Source organism: Heteronotia binoei, chromosome 6 (assembly GCF_032191835.1).
Source record: "Heteronotia binoei isolate CCM8104 ecotype False Entrance Well chromosome 6, APGP_CSIRO_Hbin_v1, whole genome shotgun sequence".
Lineage (NCBI taxonomy): Eukaryota > Metazoa > Chordata > Lepidosauria > Squamata > Gekkonidae > Heteronotia > Heteronotia binoei.
Window position 1 is genome coordinate 38,117,417 of NC_083228.1, and position 15,882 is coordinate 38,133,298.

At 44.3% G+C, this 15,882-nt stretch overlaps 1 protein-coding gene across 2 annotated transcripts in view; it reads right to left on the bottom strand.

Moving 5' to 3' along the window:
• Window positions 1–15,882, bottom strand: part of SLC16A12 (solute carrier family 16 member 12) — a 70,487-nt gene that overhangs the window by 30,973 nt on the left and 23,632 nt on the right. For both annotated transcript variants that reach the window (XM_060241299.1, XM_060241298.1), the window contains exon 2: window positions 13,099–13,163. The gene's annotated coding sequence lies outside the window, so the exon portion shown is untranslated. The remainder of the gene's footprint in view (window positions 1–13,098; window positions 13,164–15,882) is intronic.

The following is a 15,882-nucleotide window of genomic DNA, read 5'->3' on the forward strand; positions in this document are numbered from 1 at the left end:
GCAGGAGAAGCCTAGCCAAGCCCAGGATTGAGTTAGCCTTTTCTTTTAACTGGTATATTTCTTCTCAGGTCCATTGGACCTGGAAAAATTGGGAATTTCCAAAATAATAATAATTCTGGTCTAATATACCCAAACTGAAAAATAACTGTTAAGAAAAATGCATACCAATTCTTTCCTTGTAGCTTTAGAGATAACTGCAGCAACCATACTCCAGAATTCTACCACTCTACTCCATTCCCATCAAATATGTATAAAACTGGCATTGGTAGTTCCAAATATCCAACAATCCCCATTCACCCTTTGGTAAATTTTTGCCAGTTTATAGGGTGTCAGGTGCCACTGATGTAGCATTTTTATTAAATTTTCTTTGACATAAAGGTTTGCTGAAAAATTTAAACCACTTCTTAACATTGATGCCCAAATCTCTGGATTTATTGGAGCTTAAAATAAAAAAAAAAAAAACTCCTGATTGAAAGCATCGGTAAAAAGATGTGTTGTAGCCTGGTGACTAAAAGAAAATACAGTAGGCACCAGGAGAGCCTCAAGGTGCAGATGTTCCAAGGATGAGGTGCCACCACAGAAAATGCCCTGTCTGTAGTTACCACCTGCCTTACCTTGGGTGGGGGGAAAGCAGGGCTTGAGAGGCAGAACTCAACTAATGGGCTGGGTAGTAAGGAAGGAGATGTATGGGAAGATACAGGAGCTGTGATCACTTGTGACTCAAGTATCTGCTGTTTGGCTTAGCAATGTCTGCCTCAAACAACTTTCAAACAGCTTTGAGGCTGAGTGAGTTAACCATGGATTTACAGTTTAATTTTCTGCAGCCTTGCAAGCACTTTTCTATTTGTGTAGGAAGTGAAACTGATTCTTCCCCAAACTCACAGATGTGACACAATCCCCATTATACACTGCCGCTCCTTCTGGGCTGGGTGAAGATGTGCATAGACAGAATAACCTCAATGGCCCAGCCGTAAACAAACACTGAAAGGTAAGACTTAAAAAAAACAACAACAGGTTTTATTTATAATCATGGACTGACTTTTAATTACTTGCTGGCTATTTATATAATTGTTATTTATATGCCAGACAACAATATGTCAGTGGAGAAGGGGGGGGGAGAATTGGACTCTCATCTACGAATGTATGAAATACTGCCAGTTGTGCTGCATTGTACTGAAGTGTTTGCATGCATGGGAAGTAACTCAACACTCCTGAATGGTTCACAAACAGTAGAAATGTTTGGTGAAAAATTGGCTCTCAGAGTGTGACAGGCAAACAGAACCTGAGCTGAACTAGTGAATATTTATACTATTGGCAAGGTTATGTCCTTTGATAAAAGAATAAAAAGCATATACATGGTCTGTTCAATCAAAGCAAAAAGAGGGGGTTTTTTGGAAGCAAAAGCGGCACCCCCAAAATGCACTTAAGCCTTGCCACAATATTCAGAACCTGGAATAAATATCCTCCTTGTGTCCATACAACAAACGCACATTTGTGTCTTTTGCAGCCAGCACAGAGGAGTACAAAGTATACGTGTTATTAGTGGACTTTTGCTGCACTTTTGTCATGGTAAAGCGCACAGCCGTTTTGCACTGTGTAACCTTCTCCTGGCAAAAAGCCACTCGAGCCCTGGCCTCCTGTCTGACAAACAAGAGGGAAAGGAAGCAGAAATTTTGCCGATGTGTCAGAAAGGTCTGAGGCCCACACAAGTTGCCTTAAATCAGAGTCACATCTTCGTGAGCAGATTCCCAAGTTAATAGCGTAGGTCTTAACTGGGCCAGTAAATAACCACATAATTACTCTGAGAGCTGCTCCAAAGCAGGTAGCCAGACAGGAAACAGCAGCCCCTTCGAAGCACTGCTCTGTCTCTCTCTGGGCAACACAAAATAGGGTTGCCAAGTCCAATTCAAGAAATATCTGGGGACTTTGGGGGTGGAGCCAGGAGACATTAGGGGTGGAACCAAGATCAAGGCTGTGACAAGCATAATTGAACTCCAAAGAGAGTTATGGCCATCACATTTAAAGGGATGGCACACCTTTTCAATTCCTTCCTTCCATAGGAAATAATGAAGGATAGGGGCACCTTCTTTTGGGGCTCATAGAGTTGGACCCCCTGTCCAATCTTTTTGAAACTTGGTGGGTATTTTGGGGAGAGGCACTAGATGCTATACTGAAAATTTGGTGCCTCTACCCCAAAAAACAGGCCCCCCCGAGCCCCAGATGCCCACAGATCAATTCTCCATGATTTTCTATGGGAATAAATCTCCATAGGGAATAATAGAGTTCCCAGCAGACATTTCCCTCCCCTCCCCCCGCTTGCTGATGACCCTGAAGGGGGGGGAGGGCCTCCAAACCAGAGGATCCCCTGCCCACACCTGGAGATTAAAAAAATCAAAGGTACATAACCCACCGTGAAAACCAGCTTCTATTATTAAATTATACAAGGTCAACAAAAATAAACACAAATTCCACCGTCATAAATTACAAAACAATCATAACTTTTAGTCCTTAAGAGAAAAGGAAGCAATAGCCAAGAGTCTTTTTTTTCATCCTATGGTAAAACTTCCCATCTCATTCCATAATATCCTGGTGTAGTACTCCAGTTGTTTAATGTCTGTCCAAAGATGCAGCCGATAATCCAAGTTTCCAAGGACAAGGTCGTACTGAACCCTTGTTTCGCGTGAGCTTCTTCAAGCTGCAACAATCCTCTTAGCAATTTCTCTTAAGTGTTAGGCAAAACAGCCAGCATGTTGAAGGAACACCTACAATCCCACCTGGGGATTGGCAACCCTAACACAAAAGCAAAGGCAGATTTGCTCCAAGGAATCCCTTTGAAACACAGGGCAGTAGTCTTTCGGACTATGATCTATGGGACCCTACAGGTTCCTGGAAGATTCTCTAGGCCCACAGCCATGCACTGATAGTGTACTGCCATTGTACTGTAGCAATCATTGCACAACTGGGGTGACTTATTTGCACAGAAGAATCCAAATGCAAATTATTACTATGATAGCATAATTTCCAGTGATGTGTGGATACAGCCTAGAGTTTCCTAATGAGAAGGTCAAGAATGTTTATAGGGCCGCCAAGCCCCTGGTTCAGGCAGGGGTTCCCCCGCCCGGGAGGTTGCCAACCCACCTGCCCACATTGGGCAGGCAGGGAGAACCTCCCCCAATGTCATCAGTATGATGATGTCACCCGGAAGTGACATCATCACCCAAGCGATGTCACACATGGCCGCTCTAGGCATTTCCGGGAAAACTCTATGGTTTTCCCAGATGCTCTAGCCATTTGGGAGGGAAAACTCTATGATACTAAAGTGTTCACATGATGTCCCTGCTGGATAACGCTGGGGACTTGGCAACCCTAAATGCCTAGCATGCTTAACCTAGATTGCTAACCTCCAGGTGGGGCCTGGAGATCTCCTGACATTTATAATTGAACTCCAGGCTACAAAGATCATTTTCTCTGGATAAAACAGCTGCTTTGGAGGATGAATCTATGCGATTGTACCCTGCTAAGTTCCCTCCACAAGCTGCAACCCCACAAATCACCAGGTAGTTCCCAAACCAGAGCTGGAAACCCTATCTTAAGAAGAGACGAGCTGCCTTTCTTGCAGTGCATTGAGTTTGGCCAATGAGACGATGGGGCTGGAAAAAAACAGTGCAGATTTACGTTTGTATCAGGGCTTTTTTGGTAGAAAAATCCCATCAGGAACTCATATTAGGCCACACCCATTGATGGCACCATCTTTTTTGCACAGGGTTTTTTAAACAGAAAAAAAACAGCAGGAACTCATTTGCATATTAGGCCACACTTCTGATGCCAAGCCAGCCAGAACTGTGTTCCTGTGCATTCCTGCTCAAAAAAAGCCCTGTTTTGTATCATGTGTTATAGCAATGCTCCAGCAATTCCCCATATTTCTAGAGATCTGGGGGATTACGAGATCATCACAGAGATGTGTCATATCATTGCTGGTTACTTGACCAGAAGTGACATCATGGCGTTGCTGTGTCACTCCCCCACCCCCATCATTCTACCTCTACTGTACTGGGCAACAACAAGAAACTGGAGGTTAGGGTATAGTGGGAGACATGTTATATACTGGCACAAGGAATGGGAATAAACCAGGGAGCAGCAGGAGAAATTGGACTTAAAAAGTGACATCAAGTGATGGTGCTACATTACTTTTGGTCCTGAAACTTGGAATGAGGTCACATATCACAGGAATACTCTTGTAATGTCCCAAACTCTATAGGGGGATTGCTAGAGAGTCCCAGATGATGTGTGACATTGTTTCTGACCTCATGACCAGAAGCGATGTCATAGTGTCACATTGCATCACATGAACACATGAAGCTGCCTACATCTGAATCAGACCCTTGGTCCATCAAGATCAGTACCATCAGACTAGCAGCAGCTCTCCAGGGTCTCATGCAGAGGTCTTTCATATCACCTGCTGCCTGGTCCTTTTTTAACTGGAGACTCCAGGGATGGAACCTGGGACCTTCTGCATGCCAAGCAGATGCTCTACCATTGAGCCAATGCCCCTCCTCTGTGCAGTGGTCAGCCCCATCTCTAAAAGCTCCCTAGGGCTGCTAGCCTTTGGCCTGCAACCCCACTGCTCCTAAATCTCATTCCCTGTGTTAATTAATACCGCAAGAGCTCCCTAAAATTAGGAAATCACACAGATGCAAAATACCGCTAAGGTTCTTCACCTTTAATAGTTCTACAAAAGCCACCATTTCTATAATTAAATGTGCAGGAGCCCTGTCCAACTTTGGGGTCTGATCACCCTGCTTAACACCAAGGTCCTAAAGTCATGATTTTTTTCACCAGGACACTTGCAAAAATGTTGTTAAGTACTTAACATATGCATAGCACTTTCAGTGTTGAAAGCTCTTCCCATATGTCATCAGTGTAATCCTCACTACAGCCTTATAAGGGATGCTGATATTATTCTCCCCACTCTGCATATGAGGCTAGAAGAGCAGGTTGCCTCAGGCAACTTAAAATGTGTTCAGGTGTTGTGGCAGGCTGACAGTAAGCCTCAATGTGCAGGAACCTGGCTTGTTGCCGGTTTAAAAACTAACTCCAGTTACATGTAAGGTACAATGGCAAGTCCAGTTAATTGGAATTAAACTGAGCTTCCTCTGTACAAACTGGGATTCTAAACCATGGTTTAATCCAGGTTACATAAGAGAAGCCATGTTGGATCAGGTCAATGGCCCATCCAGTCCAACATTCTGTGTCACACAGCAGCCAAAAAAATCAGGTGCCTTCAGGAGGTCCACCAGTGGGACCAGGACACTTGGGCTAATTACAGACTGGCATTTTGGGCCAACTCAGAGACACCTCTGAAGTCGGCCCAAAAAATCCCTGCAGATGGCAACATCTGCCAGCCGTCCTCCTCCCGTCCTCCAGGCTCCTTTGATCGGCTCAAAAAGCTACCACTTCCAAAGTGGTAGCAAATACTTGAGCTGTACATCAAGCACCTCCCCACTGTCTGAAGGGTGCAAGCGAAGTGACTTGGTGGTCTGGAGCTGCCAAGCCACCCCAAGCTGTTCCAGTTTTTTTTTTTTAAAGGAAACCAATCAGAGCACTAGTGCGCATGAGCGCTTGCCCCACAAGGGGGGGGGGGGAGAGAATCCGGCTTCTAGGGCGCCTTCCTGTGTGGAGGCGCCCTGCCACATCGCCGGGGACTATCTGGAGGCTCCAGGATGGCTCTTTTTGAGCCGTCTTGATTGGGGATGCCTCCAAGCTGTCCCAGAATGCCCATCTGTTCTCAGCCAAAAAGTCCTCCCACTGTTGCCCCTCCCTAGCACCAAGACTACAAAGCAACACTGCCCCACACAGAGAGTTCCATCTATACCTTGTGGCTAATAGCCACTGTTGGACCTCTGCTCCATATGCTTATCCAATCCCCTCTTGAAGCCATCTGTTCTTGTAGCTGCAATGACCTCCTATGGCAGTGAATTCCATGCGTTAATCACCCTTTGGGTGAAGAAGTATTTCCTTTTATCTGTTCTAACCCAACTGCTCAGCAATTTCATTGAGGTTTCAAATCTTGGCTTGTGTATGGGTAACTAAGTCTGGTTAAGCTACATGCTTTTGTTTCTACATCATGAGTAACCAGTTTGTAAAGCAAGATTTTGGGTCACTGGGCTTTATGTTAGAAAGGCTGAGGAGGAGAAAGCAGAAGGTACAGATGTGAGTCATGCAGCAAGCTGGGCTTTTGCACATTTGGGCTTAATATCATATTTCCATTCTAGTGAGTTGAAAGCCACAATAAGCTTTGGACTGGCAGTTTCATAGTTCACATTTTGTGGTTTTGCTTTAGACCAGTTCCCTGAAACAGGGATACAATGATTATGATTACAATGGTTGTTGGTAGATACGTTGGCATATCATCCTTCTCAATCAAAGAAAAGCAAACAAGCCCATGTGAGTGAGTCTCTTCACAGAGAGGCAGCCTTCTTAAATAATAGCATGGTAGTGACTAATAAACATCTTACTTTCCTCCCTATGTTATAAGCAAAGTCTGATCTTTTCTGGAAATGCAACAGGATCAAAAAGAGCTCTCCGGTACTTGCTTGCAAGGGAAAGTTTTCCTGCTAGGTGGGATTTATGCTATGCTAGCAGAACAGAAGTACTTACCCATGAGACCTTGCACACACCTAGCAACTTGCTTAAATGGGGCCCTCCACTACTGCACTTGCATTCGTAGCCCACCAGAAATCTGTAGTCCAAGCAAGCAGGGTTGCCAGCCAGCCTGGAGGAAAATGTTACGTACCCTAATAGTGGCTTAATATGTGAGAATGGGTAGGGGAAGTTTTTCATGGCATGGAGATGAATATTTCATTATGCCTCTATTGAAGGAATTTTCTTTTTCTGCAGGCAGCTGGCAACTATTTCACTGTCCTACCCATTAAAACTGACCCATACTACTAAATCCCCAGGATAAAACAACTTGGGTCGCTTGTAGTTCTAAGTAATTATAATAACTATTATCCTGTCACTACTGTAACACTCTGGGAGTGAAAATAGGGAGGATTCCAGATCCAAAATCCTGAGGGAGTTCCAATACTTTAAAGAATATCATAGAAGCAGAACTGAAACCAGACATGAACCTGGAGACCCCTGGCCACCATGGCAAGCTGGCAATGCAATATCACTTCCAGCAAATACATATGGCACTCCAGGATTTGGGTAACATTCTCTGGTAAAACCATGGAGTTTTGCCCAAATCCTAGAGTATTGTATCAATGTCATACCAGTGAACTGATATAACTTTCAGGTGTTTGCCAAAAGTGATGCCATGTCAGTAGCACGGCATCATTTTAAAAATATATATATTCCTCCTCAATTTCATTTGCAAAATGAATGCAGGTTGACTCTTTTTTACAAACAGGACTTATTTTTTCAGCGGGAACTCATAGGAATGCAGTTCCAGTTGGCTTGGTGTCAGGGGGTGTGACCTAACATGCAAATGAGTTCCTGCTGGCCTTTTTCTACAAAAAATACTCCCTGCTTACAATGATGTACCCATGTACATGCAGTAGATATATGTATTCACTGGACAATGTGAACAGGGCTAATATGGTCAGCTCTGGAAAGCAGCTGTACTTGAGAACATTAATACAAGGATCTTTCAAGCCATGTGGTACTGTGGTTGTAATTCAGATATGTCTTCTGCATTGTTCCCTCTAAGCTGAGTTAGCGTGAGCTAGCTCACAGATTTTTAACCTCCAGCTCACACATTTTTGTTTTAGCTCAGGAAGGATGATCCCAGAACTTACTAATTTATGTAGTAGCACCAGGCCTCTGATTCAGTGGCAGCTCACAGGAGCGCAGCACCTGAACCTTTCTGAGAGTTCCACCCCCTCCTTCTGAGAGTTCCACCTCCTTGTCCATTGAATAGTATGTGCAGCTGCATAACAATCCCTGCAAACAAACCACCTATTTTTCTGCAAAATGACCCCTGAGTAGCTCACAACTTTAATGCCAGTAGCTTACAAAGCAGAATTTTTGCTCACAAGACTCTGCAGCTTAGAGGGAACATTGGTCTTCTGTGACCCTGGATGGCAGAGCTGATCAATAGCCAACCTCATGCCTCTTTGGCCTGCTGACCACATTCTTTTCTGCTTGCCTGCTTACAAGTGTACTTATACATATTCATACAAGGCCTTATTGGCTGATGGCTATATATGAACTCTCCTATGAAAGACAACAAATGTTAAGCATGCTATGAGCCCCTCACACTGCCCCTTGGGCATGCCTAACATTTGTTGACTTTCATAGGAGAGTTCATATATGCCATCAGCCAACAAGGCCTTTTATGAATATGCATAACTACACTTGTAAGCAGGCAAGCAGAAAAGAATGTGGTCAGCAAGCTTTAACACATCTGAACTTTAGGGCTGCCAGCTCCAGTTGAGGAAATACCTGGATATTTTGGAGGTGAAGCCTGAGAAGGGAGGGGTTTGGGAAAGGGAAGGACTTTCCCTTTCCTTAGGTACAGTTCCACAGAGTCCACCTTCCAAAGCAGCCATTTTCTCCAAGTGAGCTGATCTCTGTTGTGGGGCTTTCACAACTGATCTCCAGCTGGCAGAGATGAGCTCCCCTGAAGAAAATGGCTGCTGTGAAGGGTGGACTCTTTGGCCTTGTACCATGCTGAGGCCCCTCCCTTCCCCAAACCCCACCCTCTCCTGGATCCACCCCAAAATTTTCCAGGTATTTTCCAACACAGACCTGGCAATCCTAGTTGTACTATTTCCCCTATAACCTTCAAGTGGTGGCTGGAGATCTCATGGGATTACAATTTTCTCAAAATCCTTAGTAACCCAGGGGACAGGTCCTTAGCTAGAAAATTTTAGATGGGGGGCGGGTCCAGGGGATAACATTTTAGGTGGGGGGCCCACCGGGCACAAAATGACATCTATTCATGGAGGAGTCACCCGTTGAGTGATAACAAGCTCTTTAATAGACATGATATAGGATAGGGCTACATTACAAGACTGGGGATGGGGCCTACCAGCCCAATTTATATACATCTCTGGATTCCTGCGCTAGCACATCATTGGCTCATTCAAACTGATGGGGGCTTGTGATTGGTCTAGGGCTGCAGAGATTTGGATCCTGCAGCCCTTTGTTCCCAAGTCCTCAAGCTCAGTCTGTATGGCTCCAATGAGCCTGGCAGGCACACCCAAAGTCTTCACTTGAGTCCACATACATAACACAAACTTTTTTTAAAAAAAATGTCATTGGTTACGATAGCATTTTTGCAACATCTAGGAATTGCCTTCTGCCTCATCTGCACGCTGGAAAGAGAGTTTGGGGACTAGCACATCTTCTCTTGGGCAGAGCAGAGCATGGGGTTCAGTTGGAGGGGCGGGTGCTGGCATTTTGGCCCTTTCCAGCTCAAACAGCAGCAGCCAGAGACAACGCTGGATGTGGGGATGGGGGCAGGATTCATTGCAGAGCAGTGAAGGTCCTACTGGGCTCCCCTATCCCCTGGTGACAGTTCTGGTGTGTGCATAGGGTGGGGAGAGTCACCTGTTCACCAAGCAAGGCTCTGGTTTACCAGGAAGGTAGCCAGGAGCAAACTGTGTGGAGTGAGTTCCTTGGAGGTAGAGAAGGGGAAGGTTGGAACTCCTGCCCTGGGAGAAGGTGGATCCCCCTCCAGAAAGGAGACCCTTGCTGGATTGCTGCTGCTGCTTCTGGCTCTGAGTTCCTGCTGTTAGAGTTCCCACTGTTCCATACCTTCCTCTCCTCCTCCTCTGAAGCTGCTTGAAGGCTCTCCAATGGAGAGGCCATACAAATGGAAGGAGGGGTTAAATGGAGTGGCCTGTCCCCTCTGGGCGCCACTGTAGCTACAGGCCTGGCAGGAGATCTTCAGCCATCACCTTAAGGTTGGCAACCCTACTGGGCATGAATGGGGAAAAGCTTCTGTGTCAAAGGTCAGACCTTGCATGCAAGTTTAAACTTCAAAGCTTATGCTTTTTTATGGGGAAGAAAGGTACAACCCCTAAGCACTATTCTATTTTCTGAGTCCCATTTCTGTCTATTAATTAGTTCCACCTCAGTTCCATATGATGTGCATGTGATCCTTGCTGGCTTTTTGGGAGAAATCAAACAAGAGAAGGAATTATTGTTTCCTCTGAAATATTAAAACATACCCAACTGGACCCAATGGAATTTTCAATGGAACAGGAATTCTGGTAATGGGCAAAATACATTACCAGCACTGTAACATTAATCTTGCTCCATGACCATTATTTCCACTTACAGCAGGCCTGCTTTGTAGGTTATGCTTCTAAAAATTATGATGTCTATCATTGCATATAGCCAAGCCTCATTGTATTGATTGGTTTCTCTGGCTTTCAGATACCACCATGGTTGATCTTCAGTGGATTTATTGAAGTAATAAAAAGGTATCTCCAAATGTAAAGGATGCCAGCAGTTCGACCACAAGACTCAAGTGAGAATACTTAAGACCTTTGTTTCTTGAAAGGGCTTTTACATGACATTTATTGACCAGCACACAGGAATGATGAAGGATTTCGATTATTCTGTGGAGCCAGCAAAAGAAAAACAAATCACACTTCTGACAGAATTCCAATTAGAGTTATTGGAATCTCCTTGCTTTCCTTGGGCAGCATTTCCACGTCTAGGAAAATGTGGGCAGGTAGCACTTCAGTTTATCGTAGAATTGCTAGGAACTATCACCTGATGTGTAACTTAAGGCAAATTTGGAGGGCCAAAACCTAGTAAAATAACCTATTGGAACATTGAAGGAAAGCAACTGTGTGTGTGTTTGGGTAAGATGAATGAATTTTCTTGGTGTGGGGGGAGTGCCAATCATTAGCCTATCTCTACCTTTGAAAATCAATTGCATTTTGGATGCTGTCCCAGACTTTTTGCCTAAAAGACTGCACTGTCTAGGCCAAACCAAATATTCTTCCATTTGGTATTCACTCTGAAAATAAGACCAACAGAGCATCCAAACAAATCACTGAAAAAAAAAATTAATTACATCATGAAGCATTGTTTTTTCTTTGCTGACCTTCTCCTGGGCCTTCACTGCTCATGGGCTTCGTTTGCTCAAAATGCTTTTTAATCCAATCCACATGATTTTGTTTACAGGCATCCATGATGGCTCATTCAGTGACATCACTGACCAAATTGGCCACTAGCAGTGGGGCAAACAAGTTGGAGAGGTAAAAGGAGATGGACTAAAACAGTGCAAAGATGTTGACGAGTGCAAAAGATCACTGGGAACAGGAAGTGCACTGCTTTTTGCCTCTTTCTTGCTAGGATGCAGCATCAGGAGAGGGTCTTGGCTTCCATGTCCTGTTTTTTGGCCCTCCAGTTTGGCCAGTGTGTGAAATAGGATGTTGGACTAGATGCCAGACTACTAGTTTAATTCAGCAGGGCTCATTATACTAGTAAAAAAGCAGAAAACGGGATAAGTTATTTTGGTTCTGCACTAGTACTATATTTCAGAGCAATGGTTTTGCCAATGGCAACTTAATTTCATGCTTAAATGCAATAAATGTTGCAATTCAAGCTATTACCTAAGGTTGCTAAGTTTAGAATGGATGTGGGGGGACTGCCAAGTCATCTATTGATTTTTGCATGAGTTTGCTCAAATGAATTTCTTTATTTGAAATGCAGTATTTTAACTTTGGCAGATAAAGTTGCATACTTTGTAACTTTAGAGCTAATTTACTGGCCCAGTGTAGTATATTTTGGGGGTCTTGGGTGTACTCAGCTAGCAGCAGCACCTTGCAATGGCAACCATTTGTTGACACTTAGCCCACTTGTCTCACATCACTGAGTTCCTTGTGCCACCTCAAGACTAGGGTTGCCAAGTCCAATTCAAGAAATATCTGGGGACTTTGGGGGTGGAGCCAGGAGACTTTGGGGGTGGAGCCAGGAAACATTAGGGGTGGAGCCAAGATCAAGGCTTTGACAAGCATAATTGAACTCCAAAGGGAGTTCTGGCCATCACATTTAAAGGGACGGCACACCTTTTCAATTCCTTCCTTCCATAGGAAATAATGAAGGATAGGGGCACCTTCTTTTGGGGCTCATAGAATTGGACCCCCTGGTCCAATCTTTTTGAAACTTGGGGGGCATTTTAGGGAGATGCACTAGATGCTATACTGAAAATTTGGTGCCTCTGCCCCTAAAAACACCCCCCCCAGAGCCCCAGATATCTGCGGATCAATTCTCTATGGTTTTCTATGGGAATAAATCTCCATAGGGAATAACAGAGTTCCCAGCAGACATTTCCCTCCCCTCCCCCCGCTTTCTGATGACCCTGAAGTGGGGGGAGGGCCTCCAAATCGGGAGATCCCCTGCCCCCACCTGGGGATTGGCAACCCTACTCAAAACACTCTGGACTCCCTCCTCTCATGCTACACAGGCCTATCCAGGCCAGAGGTAGCCCCCTAAAGTATTGGGCTATTAAGCAAAGTCACCTGAAGGGCCATGGGGAGGCAGGAAGCACCTTTGACATGGCATGGTGAACACAGCCACAAAATGGCTGCCACACAAGGTGAAGCCAGCCACAAAATGGCTGCCACAGCTTACCTTTAGTCACACAGTAAAGATCTTTGTGCTGTGATGGTAGCTGCTGTCCAAATAATGTATTTTTTAAATCTACACAATTAACCAGATCTCCAGTGGCCAACCAAAAGGGGAGATCCTCCCCCGACATTGCCAGCACAATGACATAACTCGGAAGGGATGTCATCATGCTGGTAATGTCGTGTGCTGACCACTCTAGGAGCTTCTGGGAAAACGCTATGGTTTTCCCAGATGCTCTAGCAATCTAGGAGGAAACCTCTATGGTAGAGTTTTCCCTCCTAAATTGCTAGAGCATCCAGGAAAACAATAGAGTTTTCATGGAAGCTCCTTGAGCGGCCGGTACATGGCATCACCAGCATGATGACATCACTCGGAAGCGACCGGAGGCCACAGGAACTTGGTAACCCCATCGGGAACCTCTGCTCTAGGCCATAACATTTTGCTAAATTGCTCCCTCCCCCTCCAACAATGTCACATTTTATATAGAAAAACAAACATGTTTACCTTGTGGAGTTTAGAGGCTACTTTCCATCACCAGCACAAAACAAGCAGATGAGGGGGGGTGGCATCTGTGAAAGGAAACAAAGACAACATGGCTTTGGAAAGAAGGATTTAGACAGAGCTAATTCAACAGGTAAACTTACAATACAACAGCGTAAGAGTCCTACAGCTTCCACCCTCATTCATATGTAAGTACATTTACACAACTAGGTCCAATGAGAAAAGTGTTCCACTTTTAGGCAGCACAGAATCAGACCATGTGGTTCACCATGGAAGCAAGAAGACTGTTCATTCCCATGTGCTTTGATTAAAAGCCCACTTTGTTCCTAGCAGGCTTTCCTGCCAAGCTCTGTGTGAGCTCAGTTGCCCAGTGCAGCATCATTCTAGCAAGGAGGTGGAGCAAAGTCTCCTCTTCCCACTCATGCAGCATCCTATGTATTCATTGATGTGTTTATTAGATTCAATTTGTTGACCCCTCTTCCCTAAAAATAGGGCTCAGGGCAGCTTACATTAGGAACATATACAATAAATTGTAACACTGAAACAACATTAAAATACTAACGGCATCAACAATAGAACAATATAACAGAATAATATATCACCTTGTCCCATGGTGCATTTGGGTGCAGTGGCACAGAGGCGCATTTACCAGGACCTAACTCTGTGTGTACGTATTTTTGTACCATCAAGTCACTTCCAACTTATGGCAACCCTTTCTTGGAGCACTGCGACTTAGCAGTGGTGATCCATGCTACGGTCACTTCAAGGATAGACTACTCTAATGCCCTCTACATGGGGCTACCGTTGACTCTGACTTGGAAACTGCAGCTAGTGCAGAATGCTGTGGTGCAGTTGTAAATGGGGCTTCCTCAATGGGAGCACATTCAACCAGTGTGAAAAGAACTGCACTGGTTGTCTATTGTGTACCAAATCCGTTTCAAAGTGTTGGTTTTGACTTTCAAAGCCCTATATGGCTGAGGACCTGCCTATCTAAGGGATCGCCTTTCCCCATACATACCCCAGACAGCACTGTGTTCAGGAGGGCAAAATTTGTTATCCATCCCTGGACCAAGGGAGGCCAGACTAAGCTCTACACAAGCTAGGGCCTTCTCAGTGGCAGCACCGATGTTATGGAATGCTCTCCCAGAGAACACGAGAGCTGGAATGCTCTCCCAATTCCGCAGGGCCTACAAAACTGAAGTTTTTTTGTCAGGCCCACAACAACTAACATGGGAGGAGGCTGCCACTGTTATGTCGCTGAACAATGTCATCTAATAGAGTAATATACTCTATTACTAATAGAGTAATATACTCTATTACTAATAGAGTAATATAAAGAACAAAGAACTGAGATATGGAGAAACTGCCTTTGTTATGAAATCTTCTTATAGCACCTAATAATGTAGTTTTTAATTCTTTATATGTGTTTTATTCAGCAGGGTACAAGGCCATAGAAACCACCCTCCCAAGCAGTCATTTTCTCCAAGGGAACTGATCAGTTATATTGTCTGGAGATCAGTTATAATTCCAGGAGATCTCCAGGTACTACCTGGAGGCTGGCAACCCTAACCCAGTGCTTCAAGAACTGCATTGTGTTTTGGTCACACATGAAAGTAATGGCTTGCAGTCCTAAAGCTTGACCAGGTCAATGGACTGTTCTCCTTGCTATGAGATTCTGACTGACTGCTTGAAACAAGGTATCTAGGGTTTTATTGTGGGCTTTTCTGCATAATTTTTTTAAAAAATAGAACTATAGAACTCTAACTCCATGCTGCTTCTTTTGGCCCTTGATTTCCTCACCCATTTTTAGTTTTCACTTGATTCTCCCCTAGGGTTCCCAGCCTCCCACTGGGGGCAGGGTCTCCCCTGATTTTGAGTCCTCCAACCTGCTGGCATGGGATTGGCTGGTGGGGAAACCCCACCCCCAAAGAGCTCCATTGGCACCCGACGTGCCCAGCACAATGACATCACCTGAAGTGATGTAATCATGCCAGGCACATCACATGGGGACGCTCTAGCATTTGGGTAAACTCTATGGCATATACATTTTTTTAAAAAAAAAAAACAAAATACTACAGCATCCCCATGCAACATACCCAGTGCGATTACATCATTTCTGGGTGATATCATCATGCTGCATGTGGAGGGCAGTCCCCCCACCAGCAGTCAAGTAAGACCTAGCAACCCTATTTCCCCTCCCCCCAGGTTCCTTATCGTTCTTTTGAGGCCACTTTTACCTTGAACTTTTTCTGGAAACTGATTTGGAATCACTTTTTCCTTATACCTAATGTTTCTGTTGGTTTTCTTTGTCCCACACACTCCCACCCACTTCCAGTCCACTTTTTGGAGACTGGACAATCATAATCAAACCACTCCCTCTCCTCCACCCTTTCCTGAAGATAAATGGTTTCATTTTCAATTTTGTTAATATATATATAATAATAATAATAATATATAAACCTTATATTATTAATAAGCATGAACTAAAAAAAAATAGGTTTAGCAGGGTCTCTGAATTCTCGGTTTCATTTTACAAAAAATAAAGTCTCTTCCTTGTGGAGATAAGCCCTTTTCCTTATATCTCAGTGAGGGAAAGGGCTAGAGAGTTACTTTTTAAAAATGTAAGCTAGGAGTTCAAAAGGATGGAGAGTTACTTTTTAAAAATGAAAGCTGCTAAATCTATCATTCCAAAAGTATGGTGATATAACAATAGTGTCAATCTTTTAGAATGAAAAAACTCTAGTTTGTGGGGGGGGGGGGGTACTCCCAGCACTAAAGAGAGTGGTG